The sequence below is a fragment of the Hippocampus comes genome, unplaced genomic scaffold (assembly GCF_001891065.2).
Source record: "Hippocampus comes isolate QL1 unplaced genomic scaffold, H_comes_QL1_v1.1 scaffold22, whole genome shotgun sequence".
Taxonomy (NCBI): Eukaryota; Metazoa; Chordata; class Actinopteri; order Syngnathiformes; family Syngnathidae; genus Hippocampus; species Hippocampus comes.
The window spans coordinates 7,181,519-7,187,174 of record NW_017806175.1 but is presented as its reverse complement, the minus strand read 5'-3'; the positions used below and the strand labels follow the sequence as shown (position 1 = coordinate 7,187,174).

The 5,656-nt window shown below is 43.8% G+C and overlaps 1 protein-coding gene across 1 annotated transcript in view; it reads left to right on the top strand.

Annotated features, from left to right (window-relative positions):
• The first annotated feature begins 945 nt into the window (after positions 1–945).
• The window catches only part of notch2 (notch receptor 2), a 33,033-nt gene continuing 28,322 nt past the window's right edge, over positions 946–5,656 (top strand). Inside the window, exon 1 of the mRNA XM_019897139.1 lies at positions 946–1,046. The gene's annotated coding sequence lies outside the window, so the exon portion shown is untranslated. The remainder of the gene's footprint in view (positions 1,047–5,656) is intronic.

The following is a 5,656-nucleotide window of genomic DNA, read 5'->3' as shown; positions in this document are numbered from 1 at the left end:
GTGGCCCGGTGCCCGCACAATGGCCGGTGTGTGTAGCTATGAGTGCTTCATTGGCAGGGAGATAGTCGGGCTTTGTTTTGTTTCCTCAAGGCTCATTTCTGTCTGCCATCCCATCCGGCAGCCCTGTGACCATTCGCTAATCTGAGGCCAACCTTACTGCGTTAAATTGGAGGCTATCGCTTTTCTTTATCTCGCACCAGGAGAAGGAAGAGTAATGTGGGGCCTGAGGGGATTTGTTGCGTGATGCCGTCGACTGGAAACTGATCGAAATGCGTCGCATTTTGAAGTCTGAAAATCCAAACAAAGTGGAAGTTTCTGAAAAATGTAACATCTGCTCTGCTGTTCGGTCTATAGCGTTTTACATTATATACTTTAGCTTTAAGCTAGCGGACATTTGTTTCACGAAATGATACGGTTTGATTGACCATTTTGGTTGTGGAATCGACAATGCCTCATTTTCTTGTTTATGTGTGACGGAGTGACTAACGGCTTCGAGCAAGCCTGCTTTCCCTCTCATCTGGAGAACTGCGAAGCGAGCCTGTTCTTTCCGTTTTCTCCAGAAGATGTTATATGATAGTCTCCCATTTCATGAACACATGAGAGTGAGTAAAAGCGATTAGAAATGCTTCAGCAAATATTATTTTGAAATAGCCCGTTTATGCTGTTTTGCGTTGGTTGTAAAGTTTAGGTGCGTCTTAAAAGGTTTTCATGTGTTTAAAGGTAAGACCATGACAAACACACGAAAAGACGGTTTTGATTTAGTGCTCACTTGTCGAGTGTTTAACCAAATGCCAATGTCGATTTGCTTGTTAGCAGGAGAACGCCCAAACCACGAAACAGATTTCCACAAATGTTTTTGCGATATGGGGCATGGGCCAAGGAAACCGATATCACATTTTTTTTTTTTCTGCTTTTTCTGATTTTCCGAGAATGACGATGTAACTTGTGTCGTCATCTCTTGCAGCTCTTCAGTGTGTGGACAACAAAGCGCCGTGCGTGAACAACGCCACCTGTCAGACCTTTAGCAATGGCACCGGATACTGCAGGTAAGACCGGACTAGCTTGCGAGGGTGAACACTCTTGGTGTTGGATGTGAAAGAAAGTCGAGAAACGGGGGGCTTTATCTATCAGCGCTCAAGACCATGAGGTTTCGCTCAGACAGAGTGGAGAATAATGGACTGCTCTGTGTGAGAAAGTGCACCGCTGCTGGGAACAATACCAATACACACATTTCCCCCTCCAACATTTTATTTAGTACCTTGAATGTTATTTTAACTTGTCTTCCCTACAGATGTAATAGATCTTGGCATCGCCGGTATTTTATTTTCCACTATTTTTTTCCCCCCCAGGTGGTTTCAAATCTGTGAAAAGACATACTTAGAACAAATGTAATCTGTCAAGTTTATTTAGAATTTCCATGACAGCCGTCGAACCACACTCTGGTTTTATTTGTGTTTTACTTCCAAAGGTATGAACACATCATTAAGAAGACGTGGTTCAGTCGAGTTACAGTATGACCCGAATTTGGGATGGATGATTGTGGTTTTTGGAGATTGGAGATGTCCTCGGAGGGTGTCCCACAACGTCCCGGTGGTTGAGGGCGAATCAACCATATTTGTATGTTTCCGCCGTCGACAGTTAGCGATTCGGCCCTTTGACTGATTGGTCCCGTTGAGTGTACACACTCTGAGCCCTGCTTTCCGACAGCTTTTTCTTCCCTTCTAATTAAAACGCCGCAAATGTAATTACCGTGTTGGCCCGTGAACAAATTTCATCAGGTGTAGTGTGAATCGCGCTGCGTTTTGGTTCCCACACCTTTGGGAATGCTCGTACTTAAAGGGGAGATGGAGCAGGCCACATATCTTACTCGCTGTTTGACATTCTTTCTGTCTTCTCGAAGGTCAGATAGTGAGTCTCATTCTTCCGTGTGCGTATCTGGTGGCTCGAGAGATGCACGACGTACGGCCCCGGCGATCGGCAAACTTCCTCATCGACTTTATTTCCAATTTCTTGTCTCTCATCCAAAAGACGACGGGGGGCCCCATCTGGGATCGGTCACCTTGATTAGCGTTTGATTATCAAGCGCCCGCCAATAAATCGAGCAACAAACGGAGTGAATGACACATTCCTTGGCCGGTGCTCACGGTGGATATTAAACAACATTGATTTACTCAGACCCTCTCAGGCCCCTCTTCTCACGCTCTCTCTCTCTCAGTCCAAAACAGACATAGTACATCATGGATGGCTTAACTGTGCTTTGCACACTGTATCTGTCTCGCACAGTGAAGCCAAAGTCACGGCAAAATATCAGGTGACATGTTTAAGGTCATCCTGACTGTCTTAGTGGCTAATGGAGGATTAACTGGAATCAGAAGGTTTTCAGCTGATGCCGGAAGAGGAGGTTTGAAAACGGCCCGTTTCTTGTGCTTCCACTTGGCTCTTGTGAACATTGACTCCTTGTTTTATTCGGTGATGATCAAAATGATAAAACGGAGCCGCACAGAGGGGACTTTTTCGGTTTTAAAAGAGTCATCTGACAAAAGTGTTCGCTTACTGTTATACCGATTAACTCATCGGTTGCGTTTAGTTTTTTTTTTTTTTTCCTTCTTTCCGCCCACAGACATGGACTAGGTATACACATCCTTGCACACACTTGCCCGTTTCGATCCAGTCTTCCCTGTGCTGACGCTCAAAGGGCTCATTGTTAACCAAATCACATTTTCTATTTGCTCGTCTCGTCAGTGAATTAAAGCAGGCGCTTGTAAGTAAACAGTCAGTCCGGGCTTTTGGCCCTGGCAAAGCGCAGTTATGTCACGTGGATCGCTTTCGGGATCAGAACGGACGATACGCATTCAATTAAAGCAGGGGCAACTTTAGGTGTATGGTGAAACCCCACTAGATCAGTTGTTCATCTTTCATGCAGATTTTTACGTGAAATTTATGATTTTTTTTTTTTTTTCCCAAGAGAATACAGCGAAGTCAGAACATTGCGCCTTCAGTATAATAAAAGATTGCCCTGCAACATGGCTTAGCGGTCTATTGGAAGAAATACAGGGCCAGCTAAATGCAGCACCGCTTTTTTTCTCTTTTAATAGTCGTTTCCCAGAGAGTAGAGGAAATATGTGTAAGGGTTGGCAAACAGCCCAAGGATAGATCGTTAAGCAGACTCCACAAACGAGCAATAGAGGTTTCATTGATTGAAAAGTAAATACCGGAATGAAAAAATAGTGACGACAAAAGTTGATGTCGAAACAACTGCGCTGGGAAAAAAAAATGGTGTGTTGAATTTACAATCATCTGGATTCAGATCATTTTTTTAAGTTGGATGCATAGTCTACTTAAAAACGCATCTGGAGCCAGATGATTTTTTTTTTTTTCAAGCAACCAACGTGACAATGAAAATCAATCAATTCAACAAGTATATTTTTCAGTGTATGCGGTAGAAAAAAAAAAGAGACTACACAAGATGGAAGCGGAAAGAAAAAAAAAAAAAGAAAATAACTGAAGCGCTTACATGCAAACCAAACTAACCGTAAGTACCTCTGGCACGAACGAGACAAATACAATACGGTGAAAACCAAAACCGCGAGCGACTATGGCAAAAGCAAAGTAATACTCCGGCATCTTCCTTCCGCTGAAGCCGCACCTAAAATACGAGTGAGAATGAATTGCCAGCCGCGACGGCAAAGAGGCTCTGTCCCGCAGCGATCACAAAAGCAACATTGGAGACGAGGAAAGAAATCCATCTCAAGTAGTCAGAAAGACAGGACATGACAATACATGCCAATGTGTGTGTTGCTGCTCCATTTGTTTTGAATGTCTCCATCGGTAAAATGACTTGATGCTTTTTTTTCCCATTAGCCTTTCTGTGGTGTTTTGCAGTATATGCTAGCGTAAAGCTCTTTTATTTTAAAATGTTCAACCAAAACATTTCATGGTTTGGTTGAACATTTTTGTCTGAAGATGAGTGAGTTACACGACGTCCTCTACGGAAAGTCGCTCGACATCCATGCACCTGTCCATCATGGCAACGCTACCGGTTACTATTGTTCTTCTCGATACAACGCTAGTAACGAAACGTGAGTTACGAACAAACGGTGAGACATTCCTCGATTAATCCCTTTGCAATTGACGGCTTTTAAATTAATCTTCGGAGGAATCCATTGCAACCTCGATACTTATATGACATGTCTTTGTTTATCCTAGTTGTTTGTTAAACTACCGGAGACAAATTCCCTTCCAATAAAGATAATTCAGATTCTGTTAAAAGAAACAAAACAAAAAAACAGAGCTATGCTACTCCAATGCATACATCTGCTTTTTATCATGAAAACCCCGAGCCTGAACCACTTGCCACGATTGGAGGGCCTATAGATGGCATTTTGGACAGCAAGAATGTTAGATTAAGAGCAAAAGTGATGAGGAAAGCTTGCCGGACTGCCTTTTAGGGCACGGTTTCGAAAAGCTGCCCAACCAGTGTCACTGCAAGCCATCAAGTCTGGGTGTGAAGAAAAAGGTATGCGTCACGTATAGGATCCGTGAAAGTCCCAGAGTTCGCTCGGTATGCTGCTCATGTCTCGTATCACGACTGAAATAACACATGCCGTGCATACATTTTTCACAACGCGGCATGCGCTTCCAAAGGTCGATCTCAGTACATTTCCTTGAACATTTCCAGCTTGCTTCCAAGTTGGCGCCGTCACAGTTGAATTGGATCGATTTCAAGTTCTTAGTCACAAAGTGTACTGAGGGAGCGTGGCGCCATTGTTTGTTTAATTGTTTGCCTCGTTGTTTGCTTAATTCTTGGCATTAGCATTCAGTCTTCTTCAGCAACCTGACAACCCCGGGACTGAAGTGGAATAGCAATGACTCAACCATACAATGGGAGCACTCACATCTTTGGCTTGTCGGTTCTCACGCAGGAGATGTAGTTTATAAACAACCCTTCAAAAATCAACCACTTTAACATGGAGAAAACTATACTTTACCAGGCTGGGGCGTAGAAATGGATCAGCTTGGAGACGTAAGGCAGGGTGAGACCATGAAAAGATTGGAAAACAACGAGCAGAATCTTAAAACGAACTCTAAAGTGCACAGGAAGCTGAATGGGAGTTATCTGCTCCCTCTTCGGGGTTCCAGTTAAGAAGCTTTTTGAACCAAATGGAGATGTTTGACGGAGGACCGGCTGACTCCAAAGTACAGCGCAGTTCAGTGATCCTGCTGAGATGTGATGAAGGCGTGCGTTACTGTTTCAAAGTGCTGCTGTGTAAAGAAAAGATTTCATCTTTGCCAGCTGCCTGAGGTGAAAAACCTGGACTTAACTATGGCATACATTGTGCCACTAACACACAGCCGCCCTTAAATGTGACGTTGAAAGGTGACAGACTGCCACATACCAATCATACTTAGCGCCTTCTCTGCCTATTTGCCATGCTGCGAGGAAGATAAGGCGCATTGTGGGAGTGCTTTGTGCTCCCGTGGCAATGTTATGTCAAACTCATAACGCGCGAATGGAAAATTAGCTGCTGAGTTACCAAACGTATCTGAGGGGGTGATGATTGAAACAGATGAAGTTTACCTCCTACACAGTGCATCTTTTTTTCCCCCGCGCTTGGTCCCTCTGTCACTGTCAGGTTCCAGTTAAAAAAAAAAAAAA